Source organism: Miscanthus floridulus, chromosome 1, assembly GCF_019320115.1.
Source record: "Miscanthus floridulus cultivar M001 chromosome 1, ASM1932011v1, whole genome shotgun sequence".
Taxonomy (NCBI): Eukaryota; Viridiplantae; Streptophyta; class Magnoliopsida; order Poales; family Poaceae; genus Miscanthus; species Miscanthus floridulus.
In genome coordinates, this window is record NC_089580.1 from 39,562,236 (window position 1) to 39,583,364 (window position 21,129).

Sequence of the window (21,129 nt, forward strand, 5' to 3'; positions counted from 1 at the left end):
TGAAATGAACTAAGTATTGTAAACTCGTTCTCATTATTGGATCCTGGAGAAAAAACGTGGATTATTCGAGTTCTCCTTTGGGGTGTGCTCGATGGAACCATCCGATGTAGCTAACTTTCGGTGTGCTTAGTGTCTGGTGGAAGACGGGCACCTCTAGAAGCATGCTATTTCGGGCGGTTCTGCCACATTCTTGGTGCGTCTGGTCGTCCTACCGTCACGTCCGGTTACGCTGAGAATGTTGCCGTTGACGATGAACAGTGAAGTTCGTGTGTCCGGTCACTGCCTCGCTTAGTGTCCGGTCGCTGCCGCTGACACCTGGTGTTGTCGAGCAACTGATCAGACATGTTCGGTCCTCATAGGGCCACGTCCGGTCACATCTGTGGAGCTCGTTTTTTTATGATCTTGCGTCTGGCTTGGTTCCTATCTTCGTGCTTAGACTTTGCTTGGTATCTTGGGTCTTCTCGTGTGCTTCTAAGGTCTTGCTTATGGTGTTGATCGTGGAATCATCATGTCGCCTTCACCCAAGTCATGTCTTGCACCCTATTGAATTACAAAACAATTTCTTGCCAATTCATTAGTCCAATTTGGTTGTGTTGGCCATCAAACACCAAAATCCAAAGTAAATGGACCTAAGGTCTATTTTCCTTATAGTTACCCAGGCACAACTGTGGGTCCGCCCATGGAGGGACGGCGAACTTATCCATTACTCTCTCTGTCCCAAAATAGAAGTCATTTTCGCTTCCCGAGAAGTCAACTTTTTTTAACTTTGATCAATTATATATAAAATAATATTAATATTTATAATACATAATTAGTATCATTAGATAGATCATTGAATGTACTTTCATAATAAATTTATTTGAAGATAAAAATGTTGCACGTATTTTCTATAAATCTAGTCAAAGTTGATAAAATTTGACTTACACGCATCCCATAACGTCCTTCTTTTTGGGACGGAGAGAGTACATTCTTGGCACCCCTTATATTGATCTGTGTTCCCCGCGAACTCTCATCTCAAAATGAAAATAAAATCAACCTCTCTAAACTTTTGTTAAGACCGAAGGTTTATACCCTTCATAGAAGGTTGACTAAGATAAATTCTTAAAAAGAACACCTTACAAGTTTGCTAAGTGTTGAACAGGTAATTGATTATATTATAGAAACTTGAGATACGAAATGTTGTATTATTTGAAAAGTTCAATGATTCAATGATAAAGGCAAACTTGATGATTTTTCATATTGCGTTAAAATGAATAGCCAAAGTGATGTATTGTTGTGGAGACAATCTAGTTCAAGCAAAAGATAACAATGCAAATAGAATTGATAAAATGTGTGAGGGATCGCCGTGTTGATTAACCTAAATCAAGTGTCATCCACTTAACTGACCCGATTTAAACAAACCAACCTCGATAATCCCTGGGAGATGTCCATTAAAAAAAATCCCTGGGAGATGACATCATATCTCCACTACACCAAAGATATTGGATCAAAAGTAGAGTTACAATCCACGAACCAATCATCAAGACTCACGTAGCTTGACCACCATACAACAGTGAATAGTTTAATAAGTTACATCATTATTGATATGAATAATAGATACAAAGAAATAAAGTGGAAGTTCATTAAAGGTAGGTTATCCCTGTTAACCTATTGGTCTAGTTTTTCTCTATTACTCTCAAACAACCGATCATCACAGTGACGACAGCTTGTAGAGGACGCCCATCTTGCAATGCGATAGTAGAAGGTTGGAGGAGTAAAAGTTGGGAAAAAAGAGTAGTACATTGATTTTTGATCGATTGTGTGTGAATCGGCTGTTATTCTCTAGTATATGTGGAGGGGTGGTCTTATCCTAGTAGGAAACCTTTTTCAAATGAAACCTACAAGTTTCTCATGATATTAGGCGAGTTTCCATCAAATTAGAATTGAATTGGACTCAGGGGAAAACCGGTTTAGCCGAATTCTGAAATTGGCTTAGCCGGTTTGTGCGTGTGCAGGGTGAAAACTTCTTGAGGCCATAATTCCTCGTCCGAACTCTAAATTGGATGGTCTATTTATGTGTTTTCCGATCATCTCAACTAGAGGAATGCAACGGTGAAGTTCACTCTTCAATTTGGATGAGTTTTCAAAACCAGCTTAGCCGGTTTTCTGTTAGATCTGTTCCCCAAAATCAAAATTTTATTTTATTCGGAATCCAAATTGGATGATCCACGTATCTTTTTCAATTGCCTCAACAAGAGGAACGTAATGGTAGAGTCTGTTATGCATTTTGACTAAGCGCCAAAACCAACTTAGCCAATCTGGAAACCAGCTAAACTTATTTCTGTTGGAAATTCTAGATCTAGCACTTGTCGCAATTTTGGTTATCAATCAACACCCACGTGTTGCAGTCAACTAAGGCCCTGTTCGGCTCGCTGAAACTTAGCTGAATTGGCTAAAAAATACTGTTCTGGCTGAATTGTTGTGAGAAAAAAACACAGTTCCGGCTGAAAAAACAAGCTGAATAGTGCGGATTATAAGGTAAACCAAACGGGGCCTAAGAATACAACTCCACAAAATCGAGGATATCAAAGCAACAAATCCAGTCCCGGCTCCTAGCGTATATATTTCAACAATCCTTGCATAAGGGGAGGAAATGAAAATAAAGAAAGAAAAGCAATAACGATGATAGGTATAATTACGAGCAAAAATATAGAACTCCATCACCATTTTCGACCCGGCGGTGAAAAGTCAAGCCCCAATCTTGTCAAGGCTCTCGGACACGGCCTTCATCCGTGGTCGGCGCTCTGGGTCTGCCTCAACGCACCCTAGCGCGACATGGAACGCCGCGACAACCTCCTTCCGTGCAGTGGCGTCCCTCAGGAAAGTGGCATCAGCCAACTCCGATAGCGGCCGCACGTCCTCGAACCCCTGCCGCACCCACCTCACGAGCTCCGGAGCTTGTTGCTCTAGCTCCCGCTGCCCATTGTGACCCAGCAGGGATGGCACCGACGAGGACGATACAGACGGTGAGGCATGCTCTGGCGACTTCCCCGTGAGCAACTCCAGTAGCAGGACGCCGAACGAGTACACGTCGGACTTCTGGCTCGGCGGCAGTGAGCCCCCCAGCGCGCGTGCCTCAGGGGCGCGATATGCACTGGACTTGTCCATTAGAGCGGCGGGCCTAGCATACGGTAGCGAGCCGCCCATGATGCCGCCGGACCCCGCCACGGAGTAAACGTCGGTGCAACCGGCGATGGTGAGGAGGCGAGTGAGGCCGAAGTCGGCGACAAGCGCGTTGTAGTCGACATCCAGCAGGATGTTGGAGGGCTTGACCTCGCCATGGACAAACCGGCGTGGGCTGCACTCGTGAAGGTGCGCAAGCCCGCGCGCCGCACCCATGGCGATCCGCAGTCGTAGGGTCCATGATAGGGCTGGCTGCCCGGACCGGCCTGCACGGAAACATATGTCACAGTGGTTAGCTGATTACAACTCTCAGTTTTTTTTTTCTAAAAAAAAGAGATGTTAGCTTACTCTCTCCGTTCTAAATTATAAAATGTTTTGGCTTTTTAATACGTATCGTTTGCTATGTATTTAGATACATTATCTCTAGATACATAAAAAAACAATATATCTAGAAAAAACAAAATATCTAATAATTTGAAACAAAGAAAGTGTATGGGAAAATGGACCATGCTCGTATAAAAAAATTATTGGCTGTTACTTCCGGATTATAGATATGTCTTTTTACTAGCCCAACAAACATGGCTTAAAACTTTTTTTTATAGAAATCGTGTGCATCATTGTTAGAGACTAACATTTATTTATATATAAAACAATGCTATAAGAATTTGTGAACTGAGTCGTATTTAACCCGATCCATACATCCCGCATGGATCATATGTCTGAAAACTTAGGCCGGAATCATTGTTTTGGCAACTCGGCGCTAGAGTTGCAAGACGATTGCTGCCTGGCCACGATCTTACAATTTTCTACCTAATTATGAGGTCTACTAGGAGCAAGTGTAATAAAATGGCATAGATATGATGAAATGTAAGTTACAACATTAGAAACTTATTTGGATGAAAACCTCCTAGGCAGGGGCGGAGACAGGGGGTGCCTAGGCCCCCTATGAATGTGAAATCTTCACTAATTTTTTTGAAATTCAAATAAATTTAAAAAAATTAACACTGCTGCCCCTCTGGCTCCTAACATTTAAAAAATAACTTCCTGGTTCCGCCCCTGCCCCTAGGCAATTGATCTTGGTTCCAAGCATCCAAAATCGAACGCCTAGGAGACACATCCAATCAGCCGCTAGATTTGTGCTGAGTTTGAAGCAGAGAGAAAAAAAACCGGCTGCATACTTGTAGCTAGCTGACGCACAGATTTTAATTTGTGAGAGAGTGGGATGAGCTAGATATTGATGGTCTAGCAATATGGGTAGACTATTAATTAGTTGCAAGTGATATGATTACAATATAACTTGTTGCTGGCTTAGCTGTATTATTAATCATGTTCCATGCTCCTAAGTACTCGATCCAGCTGCAATTTGGCTGCCTGCCTGCCTCTGTTCCTGGACGCATACTTTTGTTCAGGCGTTATTTTTTTTTTGAGAGAATTCTTTATTTGACACTGGAAAAATGAGTCGTTCCTTTCTTGGCCCTGAAATTTTCTTTGTTCCCTATTTGACACTCACTTTAACTTTCATCCCTAATTTGACACTACCGTCAAATCCGTTAGCTAACGATGTTAACTGGCTATTAAAAAGACGTTTTTGCCCCTAGAAAAAAAAAGCGGCGAAGCAAATTTGAGAGGAAAAAAAAAACATGCGCCTTTTTTTTCAGCTGGGCGCATGCATCAGAGGCAGACGCATGTTTTTTTTTCCTCTCAAATTTACTTCGCCGCTTTTTTTTCTAGGGGCAAAAACGTCTTTTTAACAGCCAGTTAACACCGTTAGCTAACGGATTTGACGGTAGTGTCAAATTAGGGATGAAAGTTGAAGTGAGTGTCAAATAGGGAATGAAGAAAATTTCAGGACAAAAAAAGGAACGACTCATTTTCCCGGTGTCAAAAAAGGAATTCTCTCTTATTTTTTTGTTGTTCTGTACTTTGGCTGCCTGCCTGCCTCTGTTCCTGGACGCATACTTTTGTACTAGTATCATGCATAGCCATGGGTTAGTGAGGCCATAGTTATCGATCAAGCCAACACAAGGGTCTCATCCAAGGCTTGTAAAGAGCAATTAGGAGCGTTCAAGAGGATTAGGTTAGAAGTTCTATTGCAATGCATTCTTCTGTATATAGGACAAAAGAATCATAGAATCCTAGAGGGTCAAATAGGGTTGTGAGAGAATCACAAAAAAATAGGGGTTGTGAGAGTGGTAATTACTTACTCATTTGGAGTTGTGTTTATAATTTGTCTATCTAGTGCCGTTGTTGCTTCAACGTTCGTCAAGAATTTTCACTGTGATTCGACTACATCGATCTTGATACGATATAAGCTTATGTGCTTTCAATATCCTTTTAGAGATCAGATGATTGCTACACGTAACTAGAGAGATCAAATTCTAACAAGATTTCGAAGCCCCGAGCTGTCGCACTACCCCACGGGCCTAGGGACGCCCCTTGGTTGTCATCAATGCTACATTTTGTTGTATGTCCATCTTACCACCCTTCTCGATTTTTTCTGCCATATTTCCAATAATGGATGCTATATATAGAGCTTGGGCCATGTGCTTCGCTCTTCTCTTGGCGTCTGCTCCTCAAACCATATGTCATATCGCAGAGTTCATTTCAGCCTAAAGTTTCAGCCGTGTTCCAGCGATCTGCTCTAATGTCTAGAGGTGGGGTACTGGGCTACACTGAATAATTAAGAGGTCCCGCGAGTAGCTTAGTCTGAACCAGAAATTGAAGGTGTGTACACTTTGGTAGCGTTTGGTTTAGAGGCAAGATAAGGACTTTGTCCTAGTGTTTGGCTGGGAGACATAGATGGGCGGAGACATCTCTAGAGGGAATATTCTCTCAATATACGGGACGAGTTCCTAACCAAAAAACGGAGGGACAAAGTGGGACGAGCGAGGACAAGTCGAGTGAAGCGCGTGAGGAAGCCAGTCTCGGGGCTAGCCGGCCTCAGACACGGTGGCCGCGGGAGCGCACCATCCTCGGCTCCACGTGAGAACGAGCGCTCCGGTTTCGGATGTGGCAAGGCAGCCTCATACGCAGCGTCCTCACCAACCTCAGATGCGCGCCGGCATTGGGAGCGACGGCCGTGGGCTTGCCGACCTTGGGCGCGGCAGCCGCGGGCTCGCCGGACTCAGGAGCGACGCCGTGGGCTCACCGGCCTCAGGGTCGCTGGCCTCAGGCGCGGCGGCCACGAGCATCTTTTTTTATACGAGGAAGAAACATGAAGAGTGGATGACAGGTGGGCTCCACATGTCAGGCGGGTTATCCAGTTTTAATGCCCTCCAACCAAACACAAGCTAGGGACGAATCCATCCTCCTAACCAAACACTGAAATAGGATGATCCCGCTCCCAAAATTAGGAACGTGGCAATCCCACCCCACCATGTTTTGGAACCAAACATATCCTTAAGTATAGTGTAGGTTTGGGTTCACTAGAATTCCTTAGGCTCGATGAAAAGTGACAAGTGTAGGCTGTCTGATCATTGACCACAACATGAACCCGTTCAACGACGCGGGAGCTTTGCCTCTCGGACTATCTTGGCTTGGCAGACGGTGAACTAGAACTAAGGGGGGCTAATTTTAAAAGGCGCAACTGTAGCAGTTGGCAGTGGCAGGGAGGCACGGCTTCCCATCGCCTGCCTTCTTCTCCTGCGTTCAGTCATAGATGAAGTAGCATGCGGCTACCACTTCACATGTCCTGTCTTTTTGTCATTCCTGCCTTTCCTTCTTGCACTAAATCACACTGTCAGTTTAATAACTTCAGGGATTCGTAAGGTTCCACTCTTCTTTTGTCAGAGGCAAGGGGGCCAACGCCGGTTTCGCCTATTGTGAGGCTCCGCCACTGCCCCTTAGGCCATGTTCGCGTGTCCTTAAACCCGGCTTGATCCGTTTATTTTTTTATCTGGAACAGTGTTTTTCTTTCACAAATTCATCTAGCATTCTTCCAAACCATCCAGATTTCTCCAGAATTCAGACAAGCGAACATGCCTTAGTCGAAAGAAGTTGATCACAGCTGAACATGGCCTCCCCTGGCCCCAGCAAAGGGTGTGGATATTCCAAATTTCATATTTAGAGAGGGATTTCGTAGCTGTGTGAATTATTGTCACATACCATCGTGTTTGCTAGCACGACTGGTCGTGAAGTGCTTTGCACCACAAATTTCAACGAAAATTACGGGTCTCGAGCTCCTCATGCTCCAGATTATCTATGAAAATTGGTTCTCTCAGAGAAATAATTCTTTGAATAAAAAATATTTCTCTATGATTTTCTAGAATAAACTATTTGGCATAGTTTTGCCTGAATTGTTCCTAAAAACTGCTCCAAATGCTCTGCCAAACAGGCTCTACATTTGGAGTATCATTGAATAGAAGTATTTAATAATCCATATTAGCTTTGAACTGTGTACATAGCTGAAAAAACCGAAGAACTATCGCCCACCGATGCAATATGATAGTACATGCATGCTTCTCGGAAAACTGCTAAAACAGATCATTCCGGGCGTTTTGGCACTGCACTATGTTGTGGTTATTTCCAATTTTTGTTGTAAATTACTTGCAATGTTAAAACATCTTTTTTATTAATATACACGCTCGATAGATCTTCTGTTGGTTGCATTAAATTAAAAAAAAAAGGTACACGTGGTCCAAGCTGCTTTCTCCTCTCGCTCTTCTCGTCCGCGCATACTCTTCTAGAGGCATTGGACGTGCAACATGCCAACATGGTTGCAGCTACCTGTTAGTCCATGACCCTGCTGCATCTACATGGTTTCTTGCCAGAAACACCGAGGGCAGTGGCCTTTTGGCCTCCCCTGTTCCGGTTCAGTCAGACGGACCAACCCTGCAATTCTGGGTGTTTTGCTCGTTTCGTACAGTGTCTAGAGCACTGCAATTTACCGCACCATGGTAAAGGGACATCCTCCAAGTTCACGTGATACCTGATTCTCTGGTTCCCACATTCTCATCTATCGACCAAAGATTGTTCGGATTCGTTTGCTAATGACCGTGCACCACAGGGACAAGAAAGGTGACATTTGCTGCTTATTACCGTTGTCCTTGCATGGCATGCCAGATGCACGGACAACCGCATCGACACTCCCGGCTGGTTGTTTTCGAAGATTTTTTTTAGCTCAGTTTCGCCTATGCACCATTATGGCGAATCCATGGCCAATTCGCGGCAGGGCTCTGTGCCTGTCCCTTAATCGTTAGGCCATGTACTGATGATGTAGGAGTACAATCCATCAAGGAACTAACATATTCTATTATTGAAACTCAGTAAAAATGCTGCAATTGTTTAGCTCCTCTTCAACAGGAACAAGTGGAACCCCTTACCGAATAATTTTTTTTATTCCCACCACACAACATAGACACATTTCTCTATCTCTGGGTTTTCTCTTTCTTACCTCTCCAGTAGCTATCGGAGGATTTCGGTTTTTTTAGGGGCTGATTGGTAGCCCGGAGCGGGACCGTCCTCGCACGGTTTACCTGGGTGGCCTCGTTCCAGCGTTGTGTTTGGTTTTCCTCCTCGCATCTTTTGTCTGCTCGGTCTCATACCTCTACCCCCTTCATCCCGCATGCCTCCGTCTTCTCGATTTCCACTTCCCTCTCGATGCAGGACGACTCGATGCTTGGCGCGAATGCTTCGGGCGAGCGCGGGAGATGCCCCCGTCCCGACGAGCGCGGGTGTCGGCTAGGGTTACACCCCCCCCCCCCCGTTTCGCACCTCTCCTTCCTCCATTGCTCAGGGCCGCCTTTCCTCCTACTCCCCTCGATCTCGGTTGACCACCGAAGTCGACCTTGACTAGGCGGATTCATGGTGGTCCTCCGGTGCCGCGACAGTAGACCTCATCTGCGCCTCTCTCCTCTTCCTCTCTGTGCTGTGCTTTTGTTGATTTATGTGCATATTTTGTTTGAGCTGTACCATGATTCTAGTCTTCTTGTTCTTACATACTCAGATCTATGACCTGCTATTCCTGATCTACTTGTTCCTTAGTTGTTTCCCTCTGGTTCCACGCTCAGATCTGTGGTACAGCTAACTTTTTTTTTCTAAATATGTGGTACGCCGCAAATGCATGATCCCTATCTAAATTTTTGCCTGCTCCTCGGCTAGAGTGCTTGATTGCAGGGGATGGATGTGTCCCAAGGCTTCATGGCTTTTCTGACACTCGGTTCCAACTATTTTTATTGTAATTGTCTTTGATATTCTTGTTAAGCCTATGATGATAACTAAACTATCATGTGCACTGGATTAAAAAAACCATGATGACCTTGAGCTTGTGAGGTACTAGGAACTCTATTCTAGTTCTTATTGGTTTTCATGTTTGTTTCTTACCATTGCTATGTTGCCTTTTGTGTTTCTTATGCTCCAAGCTCAAGGTCAACTGAGGAAAAATTGTTATCTGAGGTCAATCTATTAACCACTTATGAAGATGAAAAAGTTCTTGAGAAGCCTGCTGCCACTGTCGTTGCCAAACCATCTTGGCTATTTCTTCTTTGCATGGTTCAGGTCTTTTATGTTGCTGGTGCTCATCTTTTACATTGTTAAACGTGGGAAGAACTACCTGTGATGATTAACCTATAACCATGTACTCATCAATTTACTTCGACCTTTGTGAGGTACTGGGACTGATTTGTTGATGTTTAATAGCTGGTTGGACTGTTGTATTATTTTGTAATATCTTTTATGCTCCAATGTCTTAGTTGATGATGATACAAATTGATCTGAGGTAATGTTTGTGTTGTTATGCTTGTTCGGATGAAAATGATAGTAACCTCACCAAAGTGATACATGGGTGCTCACACCTCGTGCCATGCTGCAAACCAAACACAAGGAGGAGGACCAGCTCATTCCTAAAATTGGTGCAAGCAGGCAACCAAACAAACTCACTGTCATCCGGTATCATTCTTAAAGTTACAACCAAACACACCTAGGTGTATGATTTCAGTCCTGTCCCACTTCGCCCAAGACCGGCCCTCCATCCCGGATCCCCTTCCCCGGAGCAACCAATCACGCCCTTAGTGTCTTGTCTTCTTCTTCTAACATTGTTTAGCTTGGCACCTCATTGTACAATGGCTAACTCCCGATTCAGAGGATAGTTTCTTTTGGGACAATGTTGAAAATGTTTAGACCGCATCTCCATTAGTTTTCGACGTATATTAGTGACAGGTGAGCCTCCCTACTGTCTTTTATATTTGGTTGGTACCGACACAACATTTGTTACCCATTCTAGCTTATCATCGCTCTCGATTTCTGCTGACATCCTTCCAACGGATGGCATATGTGCACAATCGATGCCATCCGCTCTCTCCCCCGTTGCCAACACCCTATCCGAAACAAAAGGTCCCGCCTAGATTTTCTAGTTCAATTCAATTCCAAGTTTTAGAGGTCCCTTTTTCAGGGATAATAAATGGGTGCAAGAATTTCATACTAGATATTATTTCACACGTTACAAAATCTTGTTTTCGATACAAAATCTACTATTTTCTATGATATATCTATCAGATATAAGGACACTCTTCTGAGAGTCTGTATTAAAAAAAAAGAAAGGTTCCTATGCAAACGTTGTTCGATGGATTAAGGTTCTATTTGGATCCATTAACTACTAATAATTAGCTACCAAATAGCTAATTAACTGTTATTAGTTGGTTTGGCTCAACTAGGTATTAGTTGAGTATTCAGCTATAACAATTAGGTACTACACTATTAACGAGACCCATTTGGATATGAAAAGCTAATTATTAGCAGCTACTCCCTTCATTTAAATTATAAGACATTTGGTTTTTCTACGCACATTGCTTTTACTATGTATATAAACATAATATATATCTAGGTGTATAGCAAAAGCTACGTATCTAAAAAAGCTAAAATAGCTTATAATATGGAATGGAGGCGAGTAACTATTAGTGACAGACTCTACAGATGCAAACAGGGGCCTAAGTCATCATCCGGTTTTCTCTCCGGTTTACCTAAAAATTCCTAGGTGACAATTGCATTGTAGGATATAACCAGAGCGCATGGGACCAATCTAGGTGACAATTGTATTGTAGGATATAACCAGAGCGCATGGGACCAATGCGTCGGTAATAATGCGTTTCTTCCATGGCCAATGCGTCGAGTGTCGACTACCACTGCACTTTATTCTAGCTGGGGCTTCCAGTGCTGAATTGTTTGGGACATTGGGGTCCTACAGGACATGATCACTTCCACGGTTCCACCCCGTCCTTGGCCACCGATTCGTCTCCATCGATGGTAACGAAGAAGCCACAATCGCTTGGGTTTGATTTGTTCATATTAATTACGTGCACGAGCTACAGACGTTGTACTAGAGTCCACATCCGGACTGGTACGCCCAGGCGTGTCCTCGACATGTGATGTGAGCCCGAGGATATGAAATGCCCGAGAGAAGCTAGTAACCGAACCGCGAAGGCATTGGCAGAGGATGGGTAGGCACAGGCACTCACCGCGCAACGCCGTCGCGAGGTTGCCGTTGTTGATGAAGTCGGTGACCACGAGCTTCTCGTCGGCGGACCAGTAGTAGGCGCGCAGCCTGACGACGTTGGGGTGGCGCACGCGCCCGATGGCGCCTGCCTCCGCGGCGAACTCCCGATACCGCTCGGGCGCCGCGGCGCCACCGCCGAGCCGGCGCACGGCCACGGGCGTCGTGCCGTTGTCCACCACCACCTTGTACACGATCCCCTTACCGCCCTTGCCCAGCACGTACGCCGACGACCTCAGCAGCTCGTCCAGCTCCATCCTGAACCCCTTGTCGATCGCCACCAGTTGGCCGGCCTCCCCGGTTCCTCCGCCACCGTTGCACTTCCCGTCGTGCTCGGAGCACTCCGAGGACGAGTCGCCGCACGCGTCGGCGCGAATGCAGCACGGGCAAGGGAACAGGCCGCGCCCTTCCTCCTCCGTCGTCGCCTTTGCCTTTGGCGGCCCGGCGCCGGTCACAGACCTTCCAGTACACGTAGACCGCGATGACACCGACCAACGCGACGGCCACCGCGTCGGCCACCGAGATGAGCACGATGAGGCTGGTCTTGATCGGCTGCCGTGCACCGCCCGCGCCGCCGTTGGAAGCGGCGGCAGAGGACAACGGAAGGCGGTGGGGACGAAGACGACGTCGACGGAGGAGCGGCGCGGCAGGGGACCTGCAGCGGGAAGCCGCAGAGCCCCGGGTTGTTGAGGAACGCGGTGGGGCCCTGGCTGGCGAGGGAGCCGGACTGCGGGATCTCGCCTGAGAGGTTGTTGAAGCGGAGGTCGAGCGTGACGGTGGCCGGGAGGCGACCGAGCTCGAGGGGCACCCCGCCGGAGAGGTGGTTGTGGGAGAGGTTAAGCGTGCCGGCGAGCGCGGAGAGCTTGCCGAGGTCTTTCGGTATCACGCCGGTGAGGTTGTTGGACGATAGGTCCAGCATCTGCAGGCCCACCATCTCCTGCCAGACAGCCGCCGGTATGTTGCCGGATAACTCATTCACGGCGAGAAGCAGCCGCTCCAGCTGCTTGCAGCGCCCAAGCTCCGGCGGCAGCGCGCCCGTCAAGGCGTTCCGCGACAGGTCGAGGTTCTGCAGCTTTGGTATCCCGCACAGCGCGGCCGGGAACGGCCCCGTGAGTCGGTTATCGTAGAGGAAGAGGGAGCGCAGGGCGTTGGCGTTGGCGAGCGCGGCGGGGACGGTTCCCGACAGGCGGTTCCCGTGGAGGTTGAGCCGGCGTAGGAACGCGAGCGACCCAAGCTCGGAGGGGATGTAGCCGGATAGGTTCTTGCCGGCGATGGCCACCCCGACGACGCGCAGTCCGTCGCTGGACGAGGTGTTGACGCAGGTGACGCCCAGCCAGCGGCACGGGTCCGCGTCGGCGTCGGACCACGACGAAAGAGCCGAGGACGGATCGTCGGTCACCTGCCGACTTGAAGGCCAGCAACGAAAGCCCGTCCGCCGACAGTGCCGCCAGCCACCTGCCGGCGCCGTGAGCAGGAGTAGGATCCCGAGCGAGTGTAGCACACTCATTTAATTGCGTTGGATATGGATATGCTTGGTCTCTGCAATTGGTTCCCTGCTCTGCCCGAGCTGTGCCAGGTAACTGAAGTGGGAATAATCGTGTCACTATGGATATGCAGGCGGAGTGACAGAGCGTGAGGTAGGGGAAGAAGCATATTTAAGGGTCCGAGTAGCATTGACAAATCATGTCGGGTGATTAATTAAGCAAAAAAAAAATATTGTTGCTCACACACACGCACTACCGTGCATCTACCGCTGCATGCCGCTACCTGCAACTCCATGAATGATTGCTTTCTTTCCTTCTTCCGAAAATTCACACGTCGGTCTCTAAACTTGACCCTAAACTTGACACACGATGTAGATCCCTGAACTTCTAAAGTAATGCCTATGAGTCTCTAAACTTAGTAGATGGTGTCAGTCCAGGTCTCTGAACTTCTAAAGTAATATCTGTGGGTCCCTAAACTTGGCAGACGATATCATCCAGGTCCCTAAACTTGGCTGACAGTAGTCATCCCGGTCCCTGAACTTTCAAAGTGAATCACCGCAGGTCCCTAAATTTAGCAAAGCGGTGTCCATCCATGTCTAAATATAATAATATTAAAAGTTACCTATAGTATTAAAATTTTGTCTATTAAAAGTTCCTACTAATTTTAGTATTATTTTAAAATTTTTAATAATAGTATTATAGAAGTAACTTTTCTCTGTTATTAATAATGTAACATTATTATTAAAACTTTTAATACTATAATATATTATTACTAAAAGTTTTAATACTACTATTAAAAGTATTATAGTATTATATTATTATAGTATTAATAATAGAGAAAAGTTACTTCTATAATACTACTATTAAAAATTTTAAAATAATACTTAAATTAGAAGTAACTTTTAATAAAGAAAACTTTTAATACTATAGGAATTTTAATATTATTTTAATACTATTAATGATACATAAATATTAATTTAATTTAGTATTTTTCTATTTTAGTTAACCTAATATATTTGTTGTTGTAAATTATTTTAATACTTTAATTTATTTTATGCTGATGTAAATTATTTTATATAATTTATATTTTTATAATAAATATTATTTATACTATAAATGAGAGAAGAAATTTAAAATCTATTGTCATCCGAAAAACTTGCTACCCACCTTAGTTTGACAGGTGGACCCATGATACAAAGAATATATGAAACATGCGTGTTTTGCGTTGTGGACGACTCCTGCTCACGTTTTTTTTCACCGTCCGCGCTTTCTTACCCGCCCGCATGTACCCACACCGGTTTTCTTCTCCCGTCCTATCGTCGCCTCCTGCCGGCCTGCGCCCCTATGTGCCTGGGATATTTAACTTTTTACCATCATAACGGATGGCCAGTCCTCGGATAACAGGTTTAGAATTGGCGCTACGATTTTAGCAGCTGAGAGAGAAAAACGATACATTTTTACCACAATTGCTGGCGTGGCACGCCACCTCAGCTGGCCAGCGTGGTAGGCGAAGGAAAAATGACCGCCCCTGCCCCTGTCCTCTCTATCCCTCCCCACGCGCGGCCCGGCCCACTCCAGCTCGCCCTTCCGCTCCTCCTTTCTTCTTCCTCCCGCTCTGCTCGCCGACGCCGCGCCCAACGCCGCCCCCCACCGCGAGCCATGTCCTAGTACGCAGCCAGCTCCTCTGCGGGAAGGGCCACGAGTAGGCTGCAGCAAGGGATCCGGAGATCCAGCACTGCTTCCATGACCATGGATCCGTTTTGTCGCGTGCGCATTACTGCGTGTCGTGCATGCAGTCTAGCTTCTCTCGTCGCCGTCGCGTTCGATCGCGTTCGCGTCGCGCGCATGGCATGGAATGGCACGGCACGGCGGCACCACTGAAAGTCGCGCCTTGCATCTGGTTTGTCCCCCTTGGCTCGCTGGCTCGCTGTGGTGTGGTGCCAATGTGCCATACTGCCATGGCATGCCAGTGCACCACTGATGCGCACCGCGCGCGTCTCTCGATCAGGCATTCAAGCCTCAGGCGATCCAGAACGAATGCAAGTTGCAAGCCCATGCATGATTAGATGTTTCTTCTCTTCGCGATCCATGTCGTCTAGGGTGAGAAGCGACTACAGCTACAATATACAGCCATGGCAAAGGTAGAGCACGAGCACGAGCACGAGCACGAGTGACACCTCTGGCTCCGTCGGGGACATGAGGTGATAGCCGTTTTTGTAACACCTTCACGTGAGTCGCCACCGCTACTATCAATCTACATATACTGGATGGGCAATTACCTTGCTATGAACAGTAAACAGAACTAAGCCTGCACCGTTTTATTCTGACTACAGATGTGTATGGCTCAAGAACATGCATGCATGTATGTACGACTAGCTACGTGGTCCACTCGGACCTTGGCCCAGGTGCGGTATGCGGTGAAACAGTAAAGGTACGAGGTCCACACTCCAGGCAGCGCTAGCTGCGCTACACAGACGCACTGATGCACATGGTGCTGCTCTCGCTTCTTCAAACTCACTCGATCCGTCTGTGTAAGTTTGTCCGGAGAACAGTAGATGTGCTGTGCATACACTACAGGTCTACAGCTACATTGTACGTTTCACTTTCACCCACCAAATACTTGAATTACACATGCCAATGATACATAGAAACACAGGCGTGTTTTGGCGATTTATGCATATACGTTTTTGTATGCGTTAGAATGGTATGATGACTATACCATCCGCAGCCATATGCCTGTGTACCCACTCCGGTCCAAGTATGTCACCGTCTCTCGCACTGCAGCACAGCTTTTGTGCTTTGTCGTTGGTCCATCCATATGCACACACTCTCAACTCTCTCAAGTGACCAAGCATGCAACTGCAGCTGCTCACAAACGTTGCTAGCTTAGTTAGCTCCGTTGCTCGCCATCGCCAACTACTAATACTACACACTCGCGCACGCACATACAGCAGCAGCCGAGAGCCTCGAAGAGCTTTTTTTTTTTTCCGAAAGCGTGCTTAGCACGTGCTTCATTAAGGAAAGTGGGAATCAAGGTACACAACCCGAAGGCCCGGTTGGCGAGTTGCCATAGGCGCGACGGGTAGAACACATACAAAGATCACCGGCTTGAACGGTGGAGTAGCAAGGTCGTAGTGCTGGCTAGACTAATTGTGCGACAGAGAGCTAGGGGAAGCCCGCTAGGCAGCAGGCGTGAAGAGCGGCGCGAAGCTCCGGAAGCCGGCCGCGATCCAGTCGTTGGCTTCATGACGGATAAGAGATATGAGCTCGGTCGGCGTCTTGCAGGAGGAGTCGAAGGTCCTTCTATTGCGTTACTTCCAAACCTCCCAAGAAACAAGCAGCACCAAGGAGTCGAATCCCCGCCGAAAGGACTCGGGAACCCGCATCCGTTCCTGCTGCCACCAGTCGAGTAGAACGGACTCGTCGCTCGGGCAAAGATGCTGGAACCCGACACGTGCGAGGAGGCGGTGCCAGATCTCTCGAGTGAAAACGCAGGACGCCAGCAGGTGGTCAGTGGCTCGCGCCCCGCCGCCGCCACCACCACCACCAGCAGCCGCCGCCATGAAGTCGTCGTCTCAGACTCAAGAGCCCGAAGACCCCATCGCCCCTGCGGCGGCATGGGCAGCAGCCGAGCACGCGCGCTCGGCCTCGGAGCCGTGGCTGGTGGCCACGGCGGCGGCGAGCGCCAGCGACGACTCGTGCGTCAACGACAGTGGACAACTTCGCGCGCACCGTGGCGGCCGTCAAGTCCAAGGCGGCGACGTGCGTGCGCCCTGGACATGCTGGCGTCCGTGCTGTCGCACTACGCGGCCAAGTGGCTCCCGGACTGTGGCGCCTCCCCTCGTGTCGTCATCCCCGGCGTCGTCTGTGTCCCTTGCTAGCAGCCTACTCCTGGCCCTTCCCGCGGAGGAGCTGGCTGCGTACTGGGACATGGCTCGCGGTGGGAGGCGGCGTTGGACGCGGCGGGGTGTGCGGCGGCGTTGGGTGGCGGCGTCGGCGAGTAGAGCGGGAGGAAGAAGAAAGGAGGAGCAGAAGGGCGAGCTGGAGTGTGCCGGGCCGCGCGTGGGGAGGGATAGAGAGGGCACGGGCAGGGGCGGTCATTTTTCCTTCGCCTACCACGCTGGCCAGCTGAGGTGGCGTGCCACGCCAGCAATTATGGTAAAAATGTATCGTTTTCTCTCTCAGCTGCTAAAATCATAGCGCCAATTCTAAACCTGCTATCCGAGGAGTGGCCATCCGTTACGATGTTAAAAAGTTAAATATCCCTATGCGCCTACAAGGAATAACCGTTCTCCCTGGCAGGCTTCGTCGCACCCCTCCCTGACCGTGTACCTCTTCGACTGGGAAAGCCCCCGACGCGGGGATTATTTACATATTTACTGTCATTATTATGACGTGAAATATGTAAATGCCCCACGACGTGGACGCTTCGCGAGACGGCGTACTGCCTCGCCGCGGACGCTAGGTCGTGCGGGGCCGGGAACGCCGCCGCCGGAGTATGGAGGACGCTTGGAACGCAGTGCCGGGAAAGCCCTCGACGCGGACGCAGGGTGCACGGAGCCGGGCGTATAGGGCCGGGGACGCCGCCGCGGGTTGAAGAAGAGGCGCCGGTTGTACCAAGAACTTCGTCTCCCAGGCGGGGAGGATCTGCGCCCGTCGAAAGCGCTCGCGGCTCTACATGCTGCCGGTGTCCTTGGGCGCGTCCTTCACCTCCGGATAAAATGGGGGCGACTCCTGGTTCGTCCCCTTCCTCTTGCCTTTGGCCACGATCTCTCTATTGTATCGTATCTGTGCTAATCTCAAGCGGCTGTGCACCGAGGTTGCTGCGATGGTGTCAGAGATGTTCGTTCATCCGATGCCTGGTGACAGGCAGGAGGCCATTAGGTCCTGAGCCACATCTATGAAGACGACGAGCAAACAAAACCACGAGGCTGTGACCCAAAAGCCGAATCTGGGGATCTTCATCATGGTAAAAAAGGTGCTTAACCTTCTCCCTCTCCCTGTTTCCTTCTTTGCTTCGTATCTCTGTTCACATGGTTGTCTCCAGTTTCAAACTGTAGCTAATGATTAGACGTACATGCCTCAACCAATGATGTAGTACACTACTTGCGTTGACAGCCAGCAATCAGCATGTTCGCTTGGTCGTAAACGATCGTGGATTATAAGCCAGAACAGTATTTTTCTCTAACACCAAATCAGTCAGCAGTAATAATCCACGATCATTTTCAGCCGAAACGAACAGGCTGAATATTGTGATCATTCGTCGATTTGGCCAGAGATAGGCATCAATTGTCTGCCTTCGTCCAGGATATATATTTATATCCTAGCTTCCCAAATGAAAATCCTTCCTCTGTCTGAGTTTTTTTCCATTTCAAATTTCTTCTGATTCCATTACATTCTGTAAGGCTCGGTTCAATTATTCACTTTGGTAGATCTTTGTTTACATGTACACATGTTCCTGCAGGCCATTAGACTCTGTTTTTAAGATCTTGTAATGAGCATTTATGTGTTATCGATGAAAGGAATTTTTATTCCTTCAAATTCAAATTTGTTGGTGAGATATGTCTTCGTCGGTTAATTTCTGTTTGCACAAATGAATTGGTCTCATGATTTCGGATATGGATGTTTGGGAAATTCTAATCAAATTTTTGGTAGATGGTTTTACTATGGATGATTTGAATATGTGTGACCGCCTCTTTCAGAATGTCTCTTCTGCCTCCAGTACATTTTGTACCTACCGTTCAGAAAATAATACCAGATTTTGGAAGTTCATACATATCTCAGGATTCTCAGCTTTAGTGATCTATTTTTTTACTGCCATTTATTTACTTATATTGATAAATGTGCCTTACATATTCTGCCTCTATGGGTACTAGCCCTACTAAAATAAGTGATTGCTTCTGTAAGTATTATTTTTGTTGATTCTTCTAAAGTAATCATGTCTTCATTCACAAGGTAGCATGTAAATTACAGTAAGCTGCAAAAAGATAATGGTAGGCTCTCTAGCTACAAGTTAGACTCTTGCTTCAGTTTATATCTATGTATGAAATATCTGAGTTCAGTTTTAGTATTTGATTATACATTTTCCTTTTCTAAATTTCAGTTCGCTTCTTCAGTACCTATAAGTAAGGACATAGCGAGCAGAGTGCTGTCTCTTTGCTTCTTTGCTGAGACAGGCTGAAAAGGTAGATGACCATCACTGCTGGTCTACTGTAGATAAACATCTTATTGTCAAATCCCTTGCTATTCTTGCATTGGAGTATATATGACCAGAATGCAATGAAATCATGGCCATAATGACATAATGATCTGAAAGTGCTTGAACAGAATTTTTTGCCAACTGATTAGGCATGACTGAAGTTTTGCCGATGCTGCAGTCTCTGTCATGTTTAGCTAGAACCGTCTATGCAGCATGATTTGGTTGACTTAATTTACATAGCTTATGTATTTAGTAATCATTTAGTTCCCCCTTTAAAAATATCATGTGAACGTCTTAAAAATGAAGCATCAGGTTTATGGAAAAGAATGTTTGCCTAGAGCTAAAGCTGCATTCTTCACAGGCTGTAACATTAGTACCATATATATCTGTATCCATAATCTCAATTTTTTTCCATATATATTAGGTTGCTGCCATTGGCTATATCTAACATTGGCTCAATTGTATAATTAGATATTCAGCTAACAGATTACAATGTTGCAGTAGTATTTTCTTTCCTGAAATCTCCTTCGTAGTATTAACAATTCTATTGATTCAAATCAGTTTTTTGTTGGCCAAAGTGCCTCCTTTTGACTATTTGGTTTTAGATTCTGCACCTCTGGTATTTACAGTGATATAGTTGTTTATCCCTTTGTTGGTTCCACCAGACAAGTGAATTTTCTTGACATTGTCTGATAAATGAACGTGCTTCCTCTGTCGAAGATGTTCTAACCTATATAATCTTGTAACAAGAGTGTAACTTTATCACATTGTGATCACCATGCCTTTGCTGTTTAGTTCAGGAGATCATGGTGCCCGTGTAAAAAGAAGTATTGGAATATGTCTCATGATAACAAAGAGAAAAGACGGGCTAAAATCAAGAGCGTCAATGTAACTATCGTGCAAAGTTACAGACTATGGCCGGAGTTTCCAAAATGGCATTGACAAATTCGAACGCACCAATATAAGACGGGCCAGTGGCCTAGTGGCAAGTTCCAAGGGTGGGAAGCAGCCGGCGGGGAACACCCCCGCACCGCAGCCAAGGTGGTGCTTTTAAAAAAAAAAAATGATATAATTATAAATTCTATTTGCCTAATAATACTTACATATTCTTTCTTATTCTCGATAGCCATATATCTGAGCAGTATTTATTCTTTTGAGCATATCACGCGTACCTTGTGCTATCTGGTTTTGCCCAATAATTGTGGGCTCAACAATCGCCTAAAATATATTGGTCCTAGTTCGGCTTACCTCATATTCGACTTGTTCGGCTTCTTTTTTCCAGCCGCAACAATGTTTTTTTCTCACAACAATTCAGCCAGAACAGTGTTTTTCAGCCAGTTTCAGCTAAGTTTCAGACCAGCGAACGGGGCCATTGTGGATTCAACGATACTTTGGGTAAATTAATTAATATATAATAGTTATGTTTATATTTACTCTCGCCTTAGGGTTATGGTCTGGTAAGTATAAAAAATAATTTTAAAACCACAACTTCAAGTATCTAAAATCTTAAATTTTTCTCCAATATATATTTAAGATGTAGTCTACCACAACTTTAAACACGCGTGTGTCGCACGTGCATGGCTACTAGTATAAATAATAACTGATTAATTGACACATGTTGGATCCACGTCTAACGTACAGTCAGCGCGTCACGCCAACTTATAGCGTAGGTTAGACCACATTTGGATCGAGATGATACCACTTGCCAAGTTTAGAGACCGGTGGTGATCAAAGTTCAGGGACCGGGATGACACCCCGATCAAGTTTAGGGACCTATGGTGATCACCTTGAAAGTTCAG

The 21,129-nt window shown here is 46.4% G+C and overlaps 1 pseudogene; it reads right to left on the minus strand.

The window, feature by feature from the left end:
- Positions 1-2,511: 2,511 nt before the first annotated feature.
- On the minus strand, positions 2,512-13,252 carry LOC136479945 (receptor protein kinase-like protein ZAR1; annotated as a pseudogene).
- Positions 13,253-21,129: the final 7,877 nt, after the last annotated feature.